Source organism: Leptinotarsa decemlineata, unplaced genomic scaffold (genome assembly GCF_025532065.1).
Source record: "Leptinotarsa decemlineata unplaced genomic scaffold, Ldec_3_MD MMD2_tig00026354_RagTag_RagTag, whole genome shotgun sequence".
NCBI lineage: Eukaryota > Metazoa > Arthropoda > Insecta > Coleoptera > Chrysomelidae > Leptinotarsa > Leptinotarsa decemlineata.
The window spans coordinates 10298327-10320852 of record NW_027412702.1 but is presented as its reverse complement, the minus strand read 5'-3'; the positions used below and the strand labels follow the sequence as shown (position 1 = coordinate 10320852).

Here is a 22526-nt window from a genome sequence, read left to right as displayed (position 1 = left end):
AGACAGACGGTCGTTGGGAGATTTATTAGAAGCGATTTTTGACGATATAGTTAGCATGTCGGATTATTTTAAATTGTACGGGTATCGGTGGACCACCCTGCTAGATTGATGTTTGCAATAAATCATCTTTTGTGCATCGGGTTTAATTATGAGAAATTTCTATATTTACATTGAGTAAGATCGCCATTCGCGGAAAGAGCCTTTATAATTTAGTAAGAAACAACATTTTGTTTTATTTTTACTATTATTTTCTCGAATCAGTATACGAGTACGAGTATATCTAGAACATGCAAAAATATGAATTTCGAATGAACTGTCCAGAAACGTATCAGTAAGGAATATAAGGAAGCATCAAAAGTGGTGATAACTTTGATCTTAGAAAGTGATTCCTTGATATCTGTATCTGTAGAGTAGGGAGGGTGAGTGTAAGCCCACGCACTTAGGCCACATGTGACCCATTGTACATCCTCCCAAGGAGTTGTCCTCCTAGGTCGTCGTCTATCCTGTCCTTTCCAGGAAGGTGGACAGGTCGCTGGGAGACATCTCCTTTATATCGGCAGGTGTAGGCCAAGACTCGCCGAACACACACTCTCTTATTGACGATAACTCCGGGCACTCACACAGGACATGCCTGACAGTCTCATCTTCCTGTTCACACATTCTGCATAGAGGTGTGTCCACTAGCCCCATATTATGTAGGTGTTTCCTTAGCTGACAGTGGCCAGTCAGAAATCCTACTGTAAGGCGTAGATTTTTCCTGGTCATCGCCAGATATTTCTTCGGCGCCAGCTTCCCAGGGTCGCCCAAGGTGATCCTGGCAAGATTACATCCTTTGATTTCATCCCATCTCTTTAAAGATTGAGCATGGGTTTAACATTTGACTAGTTCCGCAATTGTCGAAGTCATCAGGCCGTGGGTGCCACTTGGTCCTAAAATTTTTAGTCCAGCCGCTTCCTTGGCTAAAGAGTCGGCAATGCGATTACCTTTACTCCTTTCGTGCCCTTTAATCCACCTCAGGATAATGTTATTATCTACCGAGGCTTTGGCTAAATCTTGGGATTCCTTGATATACTTCATGAAAAAAATAGTTCATAAAAATAAATATCCCGACGACGTTTTCAGGGAAGTAAATTTTCTTAAATTGGTCACCCAGAAATATTTAGCCTGTTATGATAAAACTTGGTATGTTTATATAACTGGATTGGAAACAATGATTTCGGTAGTATTTGGTGATTGGTTAATTTTATGCATTTTGAATTTTCATTGTACGGCTCAACATTTCGAGTACCTATTAAGTATGTAACATTTGAAAAACATCGTATTACTTCCATCCCATTTTTTAAAAGACAAAACACAAGCACTACAGGAAAACCCGTAAGGCACTCCCAGAGCGGTGCCTGTGTGAAAAGCGATTCATATTGGATCTGAATCGCTGGAGATCCATTTGGAAAAACGTTCTCAGGAAGTTTTTTCCACATAAACGTAGTTCTCCAGTTGAAAGAATTCTTCAACAGTGAAGTTCGAGGTGTACTAAGTTGAACCTCAAAACGATTAGCAGCCACAGTCCGTCGTGTATTTCTGATATGTACCGCTCTTGATGGAATCAAACGTGCCAAGTCACTCGAACCATTCCCGTGAAAGTATCTATAGAAGAGAGGCAAATCTCCAAACTATCTTCGATGTTCCAGGCTATCAAGGTTGCACACGTGATGTTTGCATCTCCAATCAGGCGGATGGCTCTTTTCTGGATGGAATCCTGCAACTTTAGGGTATGTTTGGGGGCAGAGCTCCATACATGAGAACAATACTCCAAAGAAGGTGTAATCTGAGCTTTATGAAGCATCAAAGCTTTATAAAATTTAATCAGAATCCGGTACATCTTTGAGTGAATATTATGAATCATTTGAAAAGTATGATAAAACCGACCGATGTTTGATAAAAATCTATTATAACGTATTGAAAAAACGCCTGTGACGCCTGAAGAAACTCGTGTCGCGATTTTGTAAACTGTTAAGTGGAAATCTCACATTTAATTATTCTTTAAATGTCTAGATCATTGTAATAACTTTGATTTTATCAATATAAAAACACTTTGACAGCCCATCTTTCAAAACAAAATAAAATGAGTAAAAAATTATGTATAACGGTTCTTGAAAAAAAATATTGATGTAGGTACTGAAAATTAAAAATGATTCAGTTAGCAGTTATCACACCACTCTCCTCAGTAATCTTCGATATTGAACAGATCAATAGTAATAAAATCGTTGGTCGTAGCGTAACCTGAGTTAATATGTAAATACTACGCCCAACGATTGTATTATTTTTTATCTGATCAACACCGTAGATTGCTGAGGAGAGTGGTGTGATGACTGCTACCTAGGACCTTCCTAATCATATATGAGTTTTTAGTACATTATCTACATCATCATCCTATTTTTTACAATAAAATCGTTCATAAAACATTTTTTTTACTTATTTTATTTTCAAGTATTGAGTTTCTAATTTTTACTCCACTTGTCCCATTGTGTTTAGTTTATTTGGTGCCTCAGTATCATGAGGTAATATGTAATCCGCCATTTTGTGGCTGCGGCCATCTTGAATTTTCATCCTTTTCAAAGTGTACTACTATTCTACTTGTCGAGCCCTGTCATTTGATACCCATATTGAGGTGGTTGTGAAAAACTATGTATTCCGCCATGTTGTAGCTGCGGCCATCTTGAATTCGCATCGGTTTCAAAGTGCAATAACATTCTAGTAGTCAAGCCCTGTCATTCCATAACCATATTAAGGTAGTTGTGAAAAAATATGCAATCCACCATTTTGTAGCTGTGGCCATCTTGAATTTGCATGTTTTTCAAAGTATACCACTATTCTACCAGTCAAACCCTGTCATCGGATATCCGTATTGAGTTAGTTATGAAAAATTATGTGATCCGCCATTTTGTAGCTGCGGCCATTTCGAATTTGCATCTTTTTCAAAGTGTACTACTATTCTACTAGTCAAGCCCTGTCATTTGATACCTATATTGAGGTAGTTGTGAAAAACTATTTGATCCGCCATTTTGTAGCTGCGGTCATCTTGAAGTTGCATCGTTTTCAAAGTGTAATACTATTCTAGTAGTCAAGCCCTGTCATTTGATTCCCAAATTGAGGTAGTTGTGAAAAACTATGTAATCCGCCATTTTGTAGCTGCGGCCATCTTGAATTTGCATCGTTTTCAAAGTGTAATACTATTCTAGTAGTCAAACCCTCTCATTTGATGCCCATATTGAGGTAGTTGTGAAAAAATAGGTAATCCACCATTTTGTAGCTGTGGCCATTGAAGTTGCATATTTTTCAAAGTATACCACTATTTTACTAGTTGAACCCTGTTTAGAAAAGTGTAGAAATGTCAATTGAATATGAATTAGTGACGTTTAAATGAACTTTTCTATTAATTAGCTAGTGGTTTCCAAAAAATCTTCGATTTCCAGTAAGTTTTTCAATATTTGAGAAAATGAATGCTCGTTATATTTTCACTCCCCTTCGAACGATGCTGCTCTGACTGACGGAATACTTCGAGTCGTGTCAACAGCCTATTAAAATAGAACGATTCATTGAATACCGAACTTATCGATCAGAGAACATTCTCATACTAGACCGGGGCTGACTTTCAGCCTTTTCCGTTCAACTAATTTGAGAGTTCGGCAGTCGCACAAAGCAACTTTTCAAACGACTGGTTAATGTTAGCTTCCGACTGTGATGACGGCTGTGTCTTGTGACTTGCTGCCCCTATTGTCGGAAGCACTAGTTGGTCCTATGGGGCTTCCATTTGTTCGAATGTTGCAGAATGTTACGGCTAAAGAGTTTGGTGGAGTTTTTTATCGCAAGATGATGATCTTTGGATTTCACTACTTCACATACACAAATATGCGCGTTGTCGCAGCGTTTCAACTGAGTTGGCAAGGCCCAAAGAGATTATTGCATTCGAATTTTATTGTTGAGTTATTTTGGTGGCTTAGTTCTAGACTTTTGAAAATGAAATGATGGTGAGTGGGTGAAAAATAACTTAAAGCCGTTTGAATTCAACTTGATATTTTGGTTTATTATTAAACTATAATTGTGGGTGTTGATATGTTACTATAATAATAAACAGACTGTAAATATGAAAAGCTTATCGAGCTTATCGATAGTAACAAAAATCTATACTATTTAGACATTTTGTGATGGGAGTAACCATTCTTTGTTTTGAGTATTGTCACAAAATAATATGTTAGGCACATTGGAAAACTTTTTTTTTCTGTCTCATGTTTCAATTGTCTTGCTAACTAACGACTATTGAATTTGGCATTTGTAATTCTCATCATTAATAAAATCATTAGGTTATTTGAAAAGTTTTGTCCGTTTTAATGTCATGTGTTTTTGTAGCTTCACATCTCAATAAATATTTATTCTACTGTGTTGTGGCGTATACTGATCGATAGAAAATTATGTACTCTATATATTGATGTTATTTTCTTCAGAATTTTGCGAAAGAATTCATTTTATGTCGACTTTAAGTTATTTATTTCATTGGTGAATTATTTATATTTTGGTAAGATGAATACAATGTGATGTGATATACTCGAGCATTGCAATTGGGACTTCTTATGTATTTTATATCATATTATACAATGAAAGTCCGAACTATTATAATTTGTATCTACAGAGTGGTCCAACGAAAATTATGCACCTTGCTTTTCTCCTTTTTTTATAACTTAACGCAAAAATGCTCGGACAGGTCAATTTTGCTTTTGAGGGGGGACACATTTCAGATGTATTTTTCTACCTGTGCCTTCAACCCCCTAGCGAGGGTAACAACCCTAAAACTTTAAATGGAAAGTGGGGTCGAGTGATATATCATTTGAAAGGGCACAAAATTATCTTCCCAATGATTCCTAATTTGTTGTATTTCACTCAAACATGTAGGTATTAAGAAGAAAAACAACTACAACCCAGTACTTTGAAATGTGTAATTGACTTAGTAGAATCCTACTTCAGCAAGTGCTGAAAATGTGATCCATTTGCTTCCATACAATAATACAGATTTTGTTCAAATCTATTTCTAACATTCTGTAGCATATCAGGTGTTATACTTCTGCACTCTGCTGTAATTCGTTGGCGAAGATCTTCTGTGGAATCGGGCTGCCTAGCAAAACATTTATTTTTCAAGTGCCCCCAAAGGAAAAAGTATAAAGGCGATAAATCAGGTGACCTGGCAGGCCATTCGATGGGGCCTCTCCTTCCAAACTACCGTCCAGGAAACCGGTCATCTAAAAACTCTCTTACCGGAGCAACATAGTGAGGAGGTGCTCCATTTTGCTGGAAATGAAGCCGATCATCATTATGATTTTGGTCATTTTCAATTATTTCTGTTATGAGAGGATCAATTGTATCTTCAAGCATGTTCAGGTAGACCTCACCAGTCGAATTCCCAGGAATAAAAAGTGGCCCTACGATATGACTACCTTATATGCCACACCAGACATTGATTTTTTGAGGGTACTGGGTATGGACCTCTCGGTATGAGTGTGGGTTACTGTCATCCCATTAACGGCAATTATGCCTATTCACAGCTCCATTAAAAAAAATGTACTCTAATCGGAAAAGCACGTGTTGAATGATAGGTGCAGATCATCAATTAGTAGCTGGCTCAGTTGTTCACAAAATTGCAGCCTTCTATCAAGATCATCTTCATTGAGTTCCTGTACTAATTTAATTTTGTACGGATGAAATTTATAGGCTTTTAATATCCGTATTATGGACGAACGGGAGACACCTGAGGCTGCAGCAAGCTGACGGGTACTTTGAGTATGATCCAATTCAACATGTCTCAAAACAGCGACTACCACTTTTTCATTTCTGATCGGTTTTCGTGGCTGGTGTTTCACATTATAGACAGATCCGGTATCGATAAACTTTTGGACTCACTTGGCAACGTACGAATCATTCACATTTTTCTCGGGATGACTGTTAATAAAGAGGCGAGCAATAAGTTCTAGCACAACTATTATGTTGATAATAAAGTTTAACAATTTCGACTCGTTCAGGAATGGAATAAACCATTTTTACAGTAAAGTTGAAATAATTCAAAAGCAACCGAACTGAATCAATGAACCTTTGCCTATATTCTTTTTGTACACTTATCTGCTGTAGTTATTTGAACCAAAAAACGCACGAGAGAAATTGAGGAATGTAGTAGTGATAAAAATGCCATTTTTTCCGCATTTTCATTAACACCAAAAATATCGAGTAAATGTTCTTGCTTTTTTTATAACTATTCAAGTGAATACAACAAAGTAGGTATCATTGGAAAGAGAATTTTGTGCCCTTTCGAATGATATATCACTCGTCCCCACTTTCCATTCAAAATTTTAGGGTTGTTACTACTCATCCTCGCTAGGAGGTTGAAGGCACAGGTAAAAAAATACATCTAAAATGTGTCCCCCTCAAAAGTAAAATTGACCTGTCCGAGCATTTTTGCGTTAAGTTACAAAAAAAGGAGAAAAGCAAGGTGCATACTTTTCGTTGGACCACTCGATATGTATAAAGTGGAATATTATTATCACTTTTTTAATTTTGTAGATTTTCTACCTGCTACGTTTCATTACTATAGTAACTATGCATTCGAATATCTATCAACTATCGGTTTTAAGTTCATTCATTTTGTCTTACTTCATTATCTCTAATGAGAAAGTATGTATCTATTATTGGCTATTGAAAATCACTAATCATCTTTCAATTATTTTCCATCCCCACAAAAGAAAGAATTGGATTTCCCGTTCCTCACTGGTATATGTGAAGTTGTCAATTATTATCGAATACATATAAGCAAAAATTTTTTTCCCGATTCTATTTCCCGATAAAAGTGGGTAAAAAAGTTATCATCTCTTTTTATCGTTTGCGCACCTCAGAGGCACCTGTACTGTTTGTTGACAGTATTATAAAAATATAACCAGCAATCACGTAATATTATTTTAACATGTGAAACGTGGCTTGAAAATGATGATGCTAATTTTGTATATGTACATTATTAGCATCATTATTAAATTTTTCGAAAGTAACAATTGGCTTATGGTAGTATAGCTACCAATATGTACATACACAAAATATTCAATAAAACATTGTATTAATAAATAACCTTTCCTTACATTATCATATTAATAAACATAAACTTTAAAACTTCTTCAAATTAAACAATTTCAGTATCAAATAGATCAACTAAGATTAGTTTAAATTGCCCTTCTGTCAGGCGTCCCGAGACGCACAGGTTTCTTTTATTTACTGTTTTGAAAGTTTTTGAAATGTTCCAGAATACGTTAACGAATGACAAATTTCCATGAATATTACAGGAGAAAGTAATACAAACCATGAAATTATGATACAACAAAAATTAATTGGCGCTCCGGGGCGACTTCATTGATTCCAGTGGCGCATTTGCTTTTTCAGCTGCAGGAAAACCCGGAAAAACCTGCAGCACCACATCATCTGAAGATCTTGATTTTTTTTTCATGAAACAAAATGTAGGGTATTTCCAGAGGCTCCAATAAATTCAAAATATCGCCAGAACACTTAGAGACACGACTATCGTCAAACTTAAACCAGTCCGTTTCGTCTTCTATTTCAACTACTACCTACACATACTAAACTATTATGTAGAACAAAACCAAATATTGAGTTCCAAAATCGCTTCATTTTTTTTTACTAGTACGGAAATATATTAATGTATGTGTCTCTAAATCTATCGTTGAACATCTCTTGAATCCAACCACTTTCTATTTTAAAATAAATTCAAAAAAATACTTTTCGGAAGAGACAAGTTAATATATTGGTTTTACAATTTTCCTTTGCGAATTTCATTTTTATATATGATGGAATTGGCCGATACTGGATGAAAATCCATAACTAACGTATTCAAAAAACACTATTTGGTGAAAATCTCACAATAAAGTATTTTTTGAATAATTAATTTCTTAATTTCTTTGAAATAGACATTCAACTAAGATTTCCATGGTTTCCATGAAATTTAAAATAAAATGCCGCACTTCCCAGTAAAAATTCCACCGAATTTTCGTTTTTGTATCCCAACTCGAAACGACCGAGATCAAAGAATATTTTTGTGAAGATATCCCCCGACATTTGCTATTCATGCCGCCTTATTCCGCGTAAAATAGAATACCTCGGAAATAACGAAACAGCTAGCAAAGCGTTTTCACTTCCACTTCCTCTAAGTAGGAATTCTTTTCAGCGCTATTTCCACTATGCTTCGGCAGGAATACGGTTGTGTGCTCCGGCTGCTACATAATTATTCCGGTTCCCATCTACGGGACCTTTTAATTAAGACCGTCCAACCAGGTGGATCCCGGATGGATTCAGCCGTTGCTTTGCCTTGTTCGATATTTGAGAGCCTCAGGTGGCCTGACATAGTACAAGACGTGAAGGCAAAAGTGAAATTTAAAAAAAACATTTTCAGAAAAAAACCCAATACTCTGCTGAAAACACTTTCCCTATACAACAGGAATACAACAATTTTTTTCTAAGTGCGTTTCATCAACCAAACTATAATCATCAGGAGATAGGTGAAAGTACATTTTCTCAAATAAATTAGATCCTTTCATACACTTCGAACGATATCAATAACTTAATAATCATCAACCACTGGTTGATTCTCATAATATAAGTGTTGACCTGCACTAGATTTTTCTGGTCTTCGAAATCAGATAAGTGAAACTTGTTTCTTGAAACGTGCTACTATGTGTGTCCAAGCTATTTTCCGGGTTTTTTGCCTATTGTTTGCAGGTTTCTATGTCTACTACTGCGGTAGATATTATCAAAGGCGATGAAGTAACAGTCGAAGAGCTAGTGTTGATGCTCGAGTTGTTCCCAACGCATAAACTATAATCCTGGAACGAGAAATCCAAGTGGCTCTAGCTTTCTTGGATGATAATGCGTGCAGACGTTAAAATGGTATATTGGGCCACGAGTGTACAGGAAACCAACAAACGCTGACAGGTACCTGATCAAAAACCACTAACCACTAACCACAACAAAAGAGAGGAGTAATTGAAACGTTGGTGAACATTTCACAAACGGGATCAGGGGAATTCCAGAGAAACACGACATAAAACCAACATAGAGGCCAACGAAGAATATCAGAGAAAGTCTAAGGTACGCTAGGGATCTCACAGAACCTTTAGCTACACCCGGGGGAATATCGGGATCCTTGTAGCTGCGAGTCGGTCTGCATTGGAATCACGAAAAGAAGTATAGGTACCAATCAACAAACCGACAGATCAGTTGTAGCCGAACATGGTCTCAAAGGAAGCACTCACATGATTTCATTCGAAAATACAGTAATACTTGATAAAACTAAAAATTACTCTCCAAGAGTATACAGAGAGACAATTCCAGCATTGTAGTTTCTGTGTTGAAAACAACACGAGTAACATCTCGAGCACTTCAACCGTTACCTCTTTGCCTTCAAAAATGTCTACCGCAGTGGACCAAAATACTTTTTGACCTAATCTTCACAGCTTATTTAAAAAATCTAGAACTTACAAAGACACTCTTTGTATCTGAAAAATTTCAACCCTTCACTATCAGTTATTTCTTTGATAATTTTCTTTCAGAAATAGTATGTTCTGAATTTTTCTTTGCCGTGACAATTTTTTCACCTCACCTTCCCGCCCTTCTTTCTATATAAACTATTGAAATATTTTTCATTCTTTCAGTAACACGCAATGATTTTTTACCGTTATCCGTACCTCCATATCAAAGTTCAAAGATTCAGTTCCCCTCTAGGAAAGAAATAGATCAGTGATTGTTTACCAAGAGTTGATCGGAAACTGTCTGATCTACCATATTCGATTCTCAATCCAATTAATCTCAAACATATCCTTAGTATAGATCAGAAAGAGCGAAGGCCACAAAGTAGATCTTTGTGGTACACTTCTTTCAATTTCCTTTTTTTTTTCGTTTCTAGTTTTGATTTTTCGCATTTATTTGCATTCATTTATGAAGATAGGACTTGGATAAATCAAGGATTATCCACATATACCATATTTACTCAGTTTACTAAGATTTTTTCCTGATAGAAAATCTTTATTTCAATGGAAATTTGATTTCGTTATTATCGTTCTTCAGCAATCGACCTATTATATTCAAATTGATTCTTTATTTAGTTTCCAGTTTTTAAACTTTTTTCTCAACCCAACAAATCAGTATTTTAGAAGAGTGTTCATTATTTGGCAATGCTATTTAACCAAGGCATGTTGAATTAGACTGGATTTCTCAGAACCTCGTATTTTTTGGATCAACTGTCAAAAAGTCGTTAAGCTTGATCAGCATATTTTTTTGTCAAAGAGGCCGGATCATGATTGAGAGAACAAAATCTAGGCTAGTGATTAGTGTTCGAATGGAACTTGAAGTACCAAACTTTTTGTATATTACTGCGGCATAGAACAGCAGTGATATGTGGCTTGACTGCAATGACGAAAGTTATATTCCGAAGTTTCAGTAAAGACTGAATCGTTCTTAGAATTTCACGTAGAATGCTATAAAGTACATGTTTGGAACATCATGGAAGGTTATAATGATTCAATAGGTCACAACAGTACAAGAGAAGAGTGACCAAGAGATGAATGTCGTAAAAATTGAATATGTTGAAATCACATTCAAGAATCATCACCAGGTTTAATACTTAATACAGGTTTAATACTTTCAGAAAGTATTAAACCTGTCGAGATTTATGCAGTCATTGACTGTACTAGAATTTGAAATACAAAACCCGAACTACCCGAGAAATCCATTGCCCGAGGTCTCTATTACGTTGATTTTCTTGAATCCATCGGCATTTCTCTACATAAATTAATTTCCACTGAGTGCTCTCGCTCTTATATACCGTATAATTGGTGATTAGCAAAATACCGTTAGAGACAACAACAAATAGCTGTCGGATTTGTACGGCTTTGTTTATTTTTTGGCCCCATCGTTTTCCTAACGATGGGGTTTTATATTTAGATGTCAAAGAATTTGGTGATTGGAGTGAATATGGCTGCAGGCATTTTTCAGACCTTTTCAATTCCGGAAAGTGGTTTCGTCATTTTTGATTTTCATACAAATATCGTGAGAAAAGTGGGTTGAGTGAAGTCTATATTCAACAACTTTACCGAAAAAGTATTTGCAGATTTGAAAACCGCAAGCTAAAATAATATTGAATGATTTTTTGAAAAATGGGGCATTTCAAATAGTCAATCTAATTGTAATTGAATTCATGTTTGGTAATATCTATGATTTTTTCTTCAATCAGAGCAACAAAACCAATAAAACTGCCTAAATTATACAAGTTCAGTTTTCAAAAGATTGGATTCGGACGAACTAAAATAAATATAACACTATTTTTGAAAATGAAATAGTTTAATTCAATAGAAGTAATTATCTTCATATCTTTTATCATATAAAATGTGATATGAGATACATCGCAAATAAAAACTGTGGGATAAATAATGACATGAAAAACACATTGAAAATAAAAAATATATAAATATCGCTATGCAACAGATTTGTGCACATATACATGAAAACATTTATTTTGATTCAAATCATCAGGAAATGTTTTTTTCATTTAATAAAAAATTAAGTTTTATCAACCCCTTAGGATTATTAGCAACAAAACTAATATTTCATGAAATATATACTATTAACAATATTAAGGCTAGACACTGTGAAATTGAAAAATACTATATCGTATGTAGATGGCCTATTTCTGCTAAGAACTATATGAAACTTCCAAAGGTACATTTCTCTCCAAGAATTGTCTTCAGGGCTAGAGAGAAGATTTATCGGAGATCCTGTGAAGAAGAGTCGCTCTCTGTATCAGTAAAGGAAACCTCTAAAGCCAGTAATTGTTTTATCTTCGTGCATCTTGTTCAAATAAATCTTTCAATTACGGATAGATGCTGCCTATCATACCCAATAAGCCTTGCACATCGTTAGTGTTGTGTTCGATGAAGTTTTTAGCTGGTTTTATACATGTTCTAGAAGAAGAATAGGGACTCTCTCAGATGAAATAATTAGTGTTCTTGCTCGAAAGATTTCATGGCCAATAGTGATTGTACCATGTTTACCAGTTCTGTATTAGAGAGGTGAATGCAGATTCGGTTGTTGGAGATTTGCGATGCAGATAGAATTTGTTTGGGATTCACGAGATATGCTTGGATTTTTATTCCATCAACTGAATGAAAAATGATCGCTTGGGGTTTTTCAGGTAATTGTTCTTATGATGCACTGTTTGGAACCTTTGGTGTAGTAATGAATATTACTGGAGTTTTTTCCCAACACCAAATCGTTATTTTAAACACACGTGTTTCGATCACCTAGTGATCATCTTCAAAGAGGAAGATTAAAACTCACACTCAAAACTCAGTTTTAATCTTCCTCTTTGAAGATGATCACTTGGTGATCGAAAAACGTGTCGAGGTGTTGAAAATAACGATTTGGTGTTGGGAAAAAACTCCAGTAATATTCAGGTGATTGTTGTTGACGCGTTTCTGTGGAATAAGTCATGGTTTGGTTACTTCCTTGGTCGGGAGTTTCTGTTATTGTTGCAGGTTGGCGATTCCTGTATTCAGAAATCACAGGAAAAATTGGATTCAATTGATTACGTGTACCTCAAGTGAAAATCGATCGTTCAGCCTGGGGCTTGAACCACCGACTCACATATCGGTCGATTGAGAGAGTGAACAAAGCACAGTTCAAACTCTAGACTCTCATCGATATTTTTAATGACTAGTACATTTCCTCATATTTCCCTTGAGCAAAGAGAGGTATAAAATTGAAGAAAAAAGTCATCAGGGAGCTGGCTGAAAGCAACGGGTATCCATCAAACATAGTGGATAAATTAATTATAAAATAAAAATTTAGGGACTATCTTCGTAATGTCTTGACTTCTGGAAAAGAGAAAGATTCCATATGAACCCAAATACATCAATAGATTGTGATAAGAAATATGTTGGTCAAACCAAACGTACTATATTAGCTCGCTATAAGAAACATGTTCCGCATGATCGGTTTCATAGACCGGAGATATCTAGTGTCGCACAACATGTCCTAGAGAACGACCATAGAGACCGGTACATGACAAAAGGTTTCTGGATGCCTTCGAAAGCTTGATGATCGAAAAGTGCGGAATGAGTTCTATGAATAGCGACAAAGATCCTATTTCGAACAGCCCTTTTTTTGGTCTCATACGTAATAATTCTAAATAAAAAACCGATAAATATTAGAGACGATTACTAACATAGAAGGCATACATAACAAATTAGAGATAATAAAACTTAGCATAGGATCAATAACAGGTAGCAGCTAGGTAATACTAACCTGTGTCATTAGGTAATACTAACAGGTAGTACTTAGGCCACTAGCATATAACAACACTAACATAGTAGTAAAATTTAGTCATAATTATCTCCCGAGGACGCTTACTTGGTTAGCGAAACGCACGTCGAGAGACCGTAATTTTTGTTCTGGTGTTGGGAAAACGTTCCCAATAGATTCATTACTATATGATGTCGTTAACCGGAATTTTTTTTTCTACGAATTTGAATTGAACCGAAACGCTGCCGATACAGCTCGAAAAATGAACCGGGCGTTGGTTTGCAAAATTTCGTTCTGGAGATGGTAACCTCAAAGATTAGCTTAGAAGTGGTCGACCAAAGGTAGTCCAACAAGAGGATTTGAAGACCCTGGTGAAGATTGACCCAACACAAACGGTGCGTGGGTTGGTGGAAAAACTGGGTTTTTGATGGTTTAGAACGTATGAAACTATCGAGAAGGAATCACGATTTGAAGTCTGCTCTTCTTTGCTTTTGCCTAACCAAAACGATATTTTTTTAATCGGTTCGTCACTTATGATGAGAAGTGGATCTTCTACAACAGGAGACGTTCAGGATAGTGGTTGGATACCGATGAACCACCCAAGCACTCTCCAAAGGCGAAAACCCACCAAAAAATGGTTATTGTATGGTGTTCAGTGGCTGGTGTGATTCACTATAACTTTAACCACCCCAAAAATTGCGTCAGCAGCAGCCGGCACTGTTCAACAGAAGATCTCCGATCCTACTCCACGACAACAACCGTCCGTACGTTTCACAAATCACCCTCCGAAAATCAAACGAATTGAGCGTCGAAGTTCTGCCTCACCCACCATACTCCCTAGGCCTCCTCAAGCACATCGTTTACTCCATCACTGCAAAAACATTCGATAATCAGGACCAGGCAAAAACGGCCTTCGTCAACTTCATCGAATCTCGATCACACAGTTTTCATGCTGACGGAATCATTCGATATGTGTTACGTTGGCAGAAGTGCACTGATTCAAACAGAGCTTATGTCGAATAAATTGCATAATTATTCACTGAGATATCACAGTTAAAAGTAGAGTCGTAAAAACGGACAAAACTCTTGAAACAACCTAATAATTATAATTTTCGATGAAAATTTGAGTTTTTTTCAGTCAATCAAGGTGATGGCAGATCCTTATGACGTGTTCTGTTCTGAGATACGATATGAAGAATAAATGATCGAACTTCCACGTGGAACTGAAGATACTAGATTGTCTTGAAGAAGAAATTTTAATATTTTCTATTGTTGTGAATCGCTAACTCTGGAGTCTTGTTACATTCTTAGCTCAACGGTTTCATCATTCAGCATACGGTGGGAGTTCCGACTTACGAGTGTGGCTTTGAAAGCAAACAGAGAACCGTCCTCGGGGGCGGCTACGCACCATTGCCCGAATGAGATACACAAACCGAAAACCACTTCGTAATCATAACATTTACGTCGAGTTTAACTGCTGGATATCGCGTGTAATTCCAACGTATCGGGTTTTACATAAAGAGGTTGCGGCCGATGATAAAAGTCACTCTAATTCGATATTACTCTTCGGTTTGATGTGCGAGTTATTTTTAGCGGTAAGTGGGATATATTTACGTACGGGGCTGCCAGATAAAACGAATGCCGCACACGAGTTGAACGATCCGATTCCAAGGAAAGGATCAAGTGTTATGGTAATTGGTAATTGAAAGTGTTGAGGGTTTGTCTTTCAACAAAATCGACACCAATACAGTCCAATAGTCTTCAAAGATTAAGAGAGTCATAGTTACGACCGCACCGGGGGCCTGGGGGGCCGGTTAGGCCTCCCAGACGCACCCTGGCGTTGGATGCGATCGGGTGTGGAGGGGTGGATTTTCGGGAAATCCTTGCGGGTACCGCTCCTCACCCCACACCAACAGGATTTCGCAGGGCTTCCTCCCGCTCACCGAACCCGGAGTTGCTTCCTTACATCTACTTAGTGTGGCTAACCAAGAGACAGGACCATCGGCAGTACCATCCGACACCTCAAGCGTCTGCCTTGGTGCCCTCCAAGACTAGACTCGGATAGTAGAGCCCGGAAGGACCGCGAGCCCCGACACCTCGAACGCTCGGATCCGTACAGAAGCAGGCGAGGATCACGGAACAGCATAAGCCGTCCAGTGCTTCAGTATGGGGCTGCAATGCACCCAAGAATGGATTACCGCAACCCTGTATCCCTTTTCCCGCTAGTGGAGCCGCTGCCCCTAAGAGGCCAACGCCAGTTGGAGATGAGGCTCGCTAGACTCCAGCCGCGAGCGGGCACTCACCTCCCCTCTAGAACTCATGTTAAGAAAGTTCCCTTTCCAACGTTTGATGAGTAACCGTCGAGGACTCTTTCGAGCATCCTCTACCACACATCATATGTCGAAGACGTCGCGCCCATTACCCGTGTAGGTGCGGGATAGGACGGTTCATCAACAACTTTTGGGTGTACGCCGTGTGGTCTGCACCGCATACCCTCACGTTACCCCGAGGGGCACTCATGTTAGGAAAGTTACCTTTCCAGCGTTGGATGAGTAACCGCCGAGGGCTCTTGCGAGACACCTCTCCCACAAGATCCCGCAGAAGTGGACAAATACTTTTCTTAGAAGATGATAATGAGGTTGAGATTTCGGAACCCGTTTCTTTTGCAAGCACCATAGAAAATTCCGGACTTAAACTGCGATATACTGCTATTGAAATGTATTTAATCACCCAGTATATACGTATCATTCATTTCAGTAAAAAATACCAATAGTTTTCATAGTCCGCAGTATATTCCATCTCACCTGTATAACGGTTAAAATAAATATCACGACCTCATCTCCATCCACCCTTTTTAAAACAAGTTCCTCTGACGAATTGTGTCATTTCAAATACACGTCATTAAAATGTTCGTATCAATCCCGCCCCCATATGAGGGTACCCATGCGAAAAAAATAGAAATTCGACACCAAATAATTTCCCAATTTAAATTTGTGTCCTTCATCTTGATTTCTATGCGGTCTAAGATTACTGCGTAGATTGAAGATGAATGCAAGGACGGGGTAACCTGATACGTCCTGTGGTAACCTTTGTGCTGCCATCCCCTTTCTTCGGGGAACAATCAATTAAGAATTTCGTTGTTTGTCGTTCCCTGGGAAAGTACACATCGATGTGGGAGGGGTCCGTGAAAAAATTTAATGAATATTCATTTCGGATGCGAGTGGTGTTTTGTTGGTGTTGTGTAGACGAAGGGGTTGGCGATAAAAATGCTATCTGATGTATTGGATTATGAAAAATTGTGTGGGGAACTGGTATGTTTATATGGTGGATAAGGCGAATTCTATAGATTCGATATATTCATTTATGGAACATTCACTATTCCGATCAATGTGAATATTAATAAAATATCCTTGAAGACAATTAAATACAGATTTTGATATAATATTGTGTGAAAATTTTATCCCACAAAGAACATGATGTGACAAGTCCCGAATTTTCAAATATAATATTTCCTTTGAAGCTATCAGCTATCAGACATGAAATAAAATAAAATAAACATTTATAATCCACAATTTCTGTATAAATAAATACATTACAATAAATTAGGAAAATGAAGAGTCACTGAATAAAATACACTTAATATAAAATAAACATCTGAAAGTACAATCTAAATAAAAGCATTCAACATTTTTTTTTACCCTTCTATAATTTATTTCCATTTCTGTTGGGAATATTTTCGAATGTTTTTTGAGGGAGGGTTCAAATTTCACGGGGCCACGTAATTGAAACTTTTTTTTTCGACTGTTTTGTTAATTTTTGGAATAAAATACCTACTTTTCTATCTCGTACTGTTAGAATGGCCAATCTCTTTCAATTTTTCTTTGTTCTATTATTGATTAATACATACTTGTACGGTGTAAGTTGTCCTACGTCCAATTACTTGAACTACGAGATCCCACTGCAAAATTATGTAGAAATAATGTAGACAATCAAAATTTAATTTTGAAGTAATTTTATAAGTAGGAGAATTCATTTATCATAAGGTGCCAATTAGTAATTACCCGCCAGTACTATTAATTAAAATATTATTAATTCACTTTTAGAAATAAATTTCGTTTACATCTTATGGAAATAAAATCTGCAGCACTTTACATTAGTGTTTTTGAAAGATTTGAAAGACACAGTTGCTGCTACCCTTACGCAGTTAGGTGTAAACAGGTATGATTTTGTTTAAAATTTTCGTTTATTATGTATATTTATTTCATTTACATTGAAGATCCCTTTTTTCTATAGTTAATTTTATAAAGGTGCTTGTAAAAAAAATCCGCAAATCAAAGTTTCCTAACTTTAAAGATGCTAGGCATTGAAAATGAAGTGACAGAGAGTGCGCGACGCTACTGGTTAGACAAGGACGCTAAATACCAGCTGTACCCGTTTTTTGGGTCATTGCGCATGCCTCGATAAATAGGGTTCTCAACCATCGGTCTGAATAGTTAGAACGGCTCTGATTAAATGCTCCAAAAAACAGTAAACAGAAAAAATAATAATATTCAAAAAAATAATATTCAATAATGGCAGTCAGTGATTTTTCTCAATTGATTATATATTTATCAATTTATTCATTTATTTGTAATTGAAATATTATTGTGTGTATTTTTAATTTGCAATGATAAATGTTTTTTGATACTCAAAATTAATAAAAATTATTGAAAATAGATTGGTCACTAATTAAAAATTATTCTTAGGAAATACACATTTCTACCTACAATTAATGCTGTGCAAAATATTTCAAACCCTTCTTTGTCTTTTTGTTTTTGTAACGGCTAGTTTAGCGTTACAACAAAATGAGCATGACTATTCAGGAACACCCTGTACTAGCCATTGAACAAAATGAATTTGTGGTTGTCTACTGACAGTTGAAGATTGTAGGAAGTTCGGCAAGCAAAACATTCTACGCACTCCACAAAAAGTGTTAAATGCCAGGGGATTAAAAAACAACAAACAAAACGAGTTCTCGAAGTTTGAACGAGAGAATAAGTCGAAAAAGTAGCGAACGGTTCACGAAGAATTTGAAGTGATTTCTTTTCATCCAAGTTTTGGGATTTTTCTTTGCTGAATCTTATGTTACACTAGTTTTCATGTTTTCTTGTGTAGATACGTTATAAACGTATTCGTGACATTTGGTTGAAAACTAGTACCTTGAGAGGGATTTACATTCGCTGCTTGTTCCTACAAAATCGTAAGTCGAAGATTTTCATACACAATTTTCTTGTAACTCGAAACCGAACGTTTTCAGGCAGCACTTTCCAACAAAATCGAGAAGCTGCCGAATTTCATATATGATCGTAGACCCTCATCAAAAGAGGTAGTTTTACTCTTATTAGTAATTAAGTAATAGGTTTCAATTTATTTTATTGTGCATTCTAGGGTCTTACTCAAGGGTCTCACTCTAGGATCGTACTCTTACTCTTACTATTGAGTCAGTCTCAGACAGTTGAATCCGTGACACAATTCTGATGTACCTCGATGAATTTGAATGAAATACCTTTTGTGCAGTTGGATTGGAGAGTGCAGTAATGCTGTTCACCCGCCGGTTACCAAGTTACATCTGAACCTGAATCCTGAATTATGTGACAGATAAGATGCATGATATTTGTTTGTGACTGTAGAGAAAACATATGTATTTATGATACTTACATTTATATCTATTATATAATTCTCCATATTCAACTATACGACATCTTACCACTCATTACGAATTAGCCTTAAAGTGTAAGCTTCACGTGCGCACGTTGAGTATATATATATATATATGTATGTATATGTGTATATGTGTGTATATATATATATATATATATATATATATATGTAAATATATATGTATATATATTTTTTTTTTTTATAGCTACATCACTAACCCTATTTTGATTGATAGGAATTTCATATGTGGTAAACTCAGAAGTAATCTCGAGTATGATACAATGCTATAATCAGTATTTACTCGTTACTATTAGAAATTAAACTTCTTTTTCACTCAACTCACTCATAAATTAGAACCTTGAAGAATTTCAGTGTACTTATCAATAATATTAATATACCTATTTTTTTGTCATCCAAACATATATCCTTTTTTTAATTTTTTTTTTCCTAATAAATAAGTGGTTCAAGGTGAAGCTTGCTATCTGTCTCTCCCGACAAATCATCATAGTCTTTCCAAACCAAATAAGCATAATTGTACTTATATCCAAGTTTTCAAAGTATAGTACAGGACGAAATCCAAAAGAACTGAAGGTTCCCCAGTTTGAACCTGCGAAAATAAACTGGTGGCGCCCCCTAGCATTTTCTTATATTTTATTTTTTTTTTTTTTTAAACCCAGCCTACTCTCCGACTGCGCGCCGTGCATTTTTGGTTTTGCAGCGCGTTAACGCATTTCGTCCTGGGAAAGCTGTTGAAAATTGAGCCGTTGCAAATTTGGCGCCCTCGTGTGGGGCTTCGCTTTAACTGAGACGTCTCAATATTTTGTGTTTATGAAATTGACCCTTAAATTTTCGCACCGACGCCAGGCGTCCTTTTGTTATTTTTGTTGATTTTTGAGTTTTTTTCAATTTCTCAATTGATTTGAACGCATTTTAGTGCTACATCCACCGACGCCGAGTATTCTTTTGTTATTTCAGTTTATTCCTAAGTTATTTCAATTTCTTACTAATTTTTTTTTGTTGTGCTTGAACTTACCACACATAAGATTTTTTTTAATACAAATTATCCTACTATGGCAACTACAAAGATCAAGATTGATCCAAACCGTCTCACCAAAGAAGAACTGCTGTATGAATTGATAGTCCGAGGCCTGGATGGTACAAATCTTGTCGTCACGGAGTTGAGAGCGGTACTTCGCAATGCTTTACGTTTGGAGAAGACTTCTCTTGCTATCAAGAACCCTATATACCCTTATGCTTTCTCAGAGGATTCGCAGTCACTGAAGAGTAACTTGGATACTATAGAATTAGCTATCAACGAATTCGAAGGTACTGAGCAAGATGGAAAATATAAAAGTATCACCTCTAAAATTGCGCACTCTCTAGGCCGACTGAACCGTGCTCACCCAGAAAGTGAAGTTGAAAAGAAATGCATTTCAGACATAAGGCTCAAATTGCTTCTGGCTTTCGATAAATTACAAGAGAAGAGCAAGAAATTTCGGAAAGGTAGGGACTCAACTGTGTTTGACTTATCGGTCATACGAGGTACTGTTGGTGATCCTGGAGCTCAGAGCTCTACTGTTGATCTGGACGGAGATTCAAGTGAGGAAGACGATATTATCACCCGGATAAAACCCGTACCAGTACGCGACTGGGGACTGAGATTCACTGGAAAGAAAGGAGACATGTCATTGAGTACATTTTTGGAGAAAGTCGACGAGAGGAGACGTTCTCGTGGTATTTCCCGAGCTGTATTATTCCGAGATGCTGTTGATTTATTCGAGGGAGACGCTTATATTTGGTTCAATATGGTGAAGGACTGGGCCACTGATTGGGAATCACTAGTAGACTTGATGCGCGAACAGTTTCTTCCTGATAATTTTGATCGTGATCTATTTGAGGAGATTAAACGACGTACGCAGGGAACAAACGAAAATATCGGTCTGTATATCGCAAGTATGAAGGGACTTTTCAAGAAAATGAGAAACCCTATTTCAGAAGAATCCCAGCTGGAAATTATTCTTGAAAGAATTGATCCATATTATCATCCATTCTTAGCTTTCGGTAATATAACCTCCATAGCTGATCTGCTGGAATCTTGTCGGAAGTTGGATGCAAAAAGACAGTTAGCCAAATCATATACTCCACCACCGCATAAGAATAGAAGTCTCATCCCAGAACTAGCATATGCTTCCACCAGTGAGCATCATTCTTCCCCAGCTGAGAGTACTATGCGAAGATATGAATCAACGAAGAGGGGTGTAAACAGCATAGAAAGTACAGATGTTTCAAGAACTGACGGAAAACGTTGTTGGAATTGTAGAGAATTAGGGCACCTTTCGACTACCTGCCGACAACAACAAAAACGATACTGCTACAAGTGTGGTTACCAAAATGTCACGGTGCGCAATTGCCCACGTTGTAATAAATTGCAGGGAAACGATCAATCGAGGCGCTAGGTACTGACCAAGCCACGCCTCGAAGAGAAAAGTTGGTCGATGATTCGTGTAATTCGGTCAAGTTCGTTTTAGATTTTGTTTTATCTCATGCTAATGGTGATGACCGACCTTATGTGAATGTTTCAATTTTTGGAAAAAATTTGCTTGGGTTACTGGACTCTGGAGCAAGCAGAACAATTGTAGGGAATAAAGGGTGGCAATTACTCAAAAGCATTGGCTTAATTGATATACAACCTGCTGAGTTACAATCAGTAACGGTGGCAAACGGAAACAATTGCAATTGTCTAGGAGTCCTTAGGGTTCCTATTAAACTTCGGGAAGTTGAAAAAATTATAGATGTTTTGGTGGTTCCCGATTTGAATCATACTCTAATTCTTGGGATAGATTTTTGGGTTCGCATGGGAATTATTCCTGATCTTCGATCAAATGAATGGAAATTTGGTATTATTGACGCTGTTGATACTAGTCCATCTCAAGAAACTTTACGCCCACTTGGTTGTTTGACTCCGGAGCAATATAATATTTTGAACAAATTAATTGAAGACACCTTTGAAAAGATGGGTGATGGTATAGGATGTACCGATGCTGTGGAACACAATATCGAAATTCTTAATAACGTACAGCCAATAAAGCAACGCTTTTATCCAGTATCTCCAACTCTGATGAAGTACATGGATCAAGAATTACAGAAAATGCTTGAGCAGGATATTATCGAGCCGTCAAATAGTCCTTGGAGCAGCCCAGTAGTCATGGTGCGGAAGAAGGATAATTCATATCGATTTTGTGTGGACTACCGGAAGGTAAATAGTGTTACAAAGCGTGATGCATATCCGCTCCCGTTCGTATCAACTATTTTGGATCGCCTCAGGGATGCCAGATTTCTATCAAGTTTGGACCTTAAATCAGCCTACTGGCAAATACCAGTTGCCAAGGCATCTCGGCAATATACCGCTTTCACTGTACCGGGAAGAGGACTTT

The 22526-nt window shown here is 36.9% G+C and overlaps 1 protein-coding gene and 1 long non-coding RNA gene across 2 annotated transcripts in view; both read left to right on the top strand.

The window, feature by feature from the left end:
• unc-5 overlaps window positions 1-22526 on the top strand; it is a 706638-nt gene that overhangs the window by 123197 nt on the left and 560915 nt on the right. The gene's annotated exons all lie outside the window — the stretch shown is intronic.
• LOC141486433 (uncharacterized) lies at window positions 18207-19127 on the top strand. The gene is made up of 3 exons (XR_012467837.1): window positions 18207-18631; window positions 18689-18757; window positions 18820-19127. It is a non-coding gene; the product is annotated as an uncharacterized lncRNA (long non-coding RNA).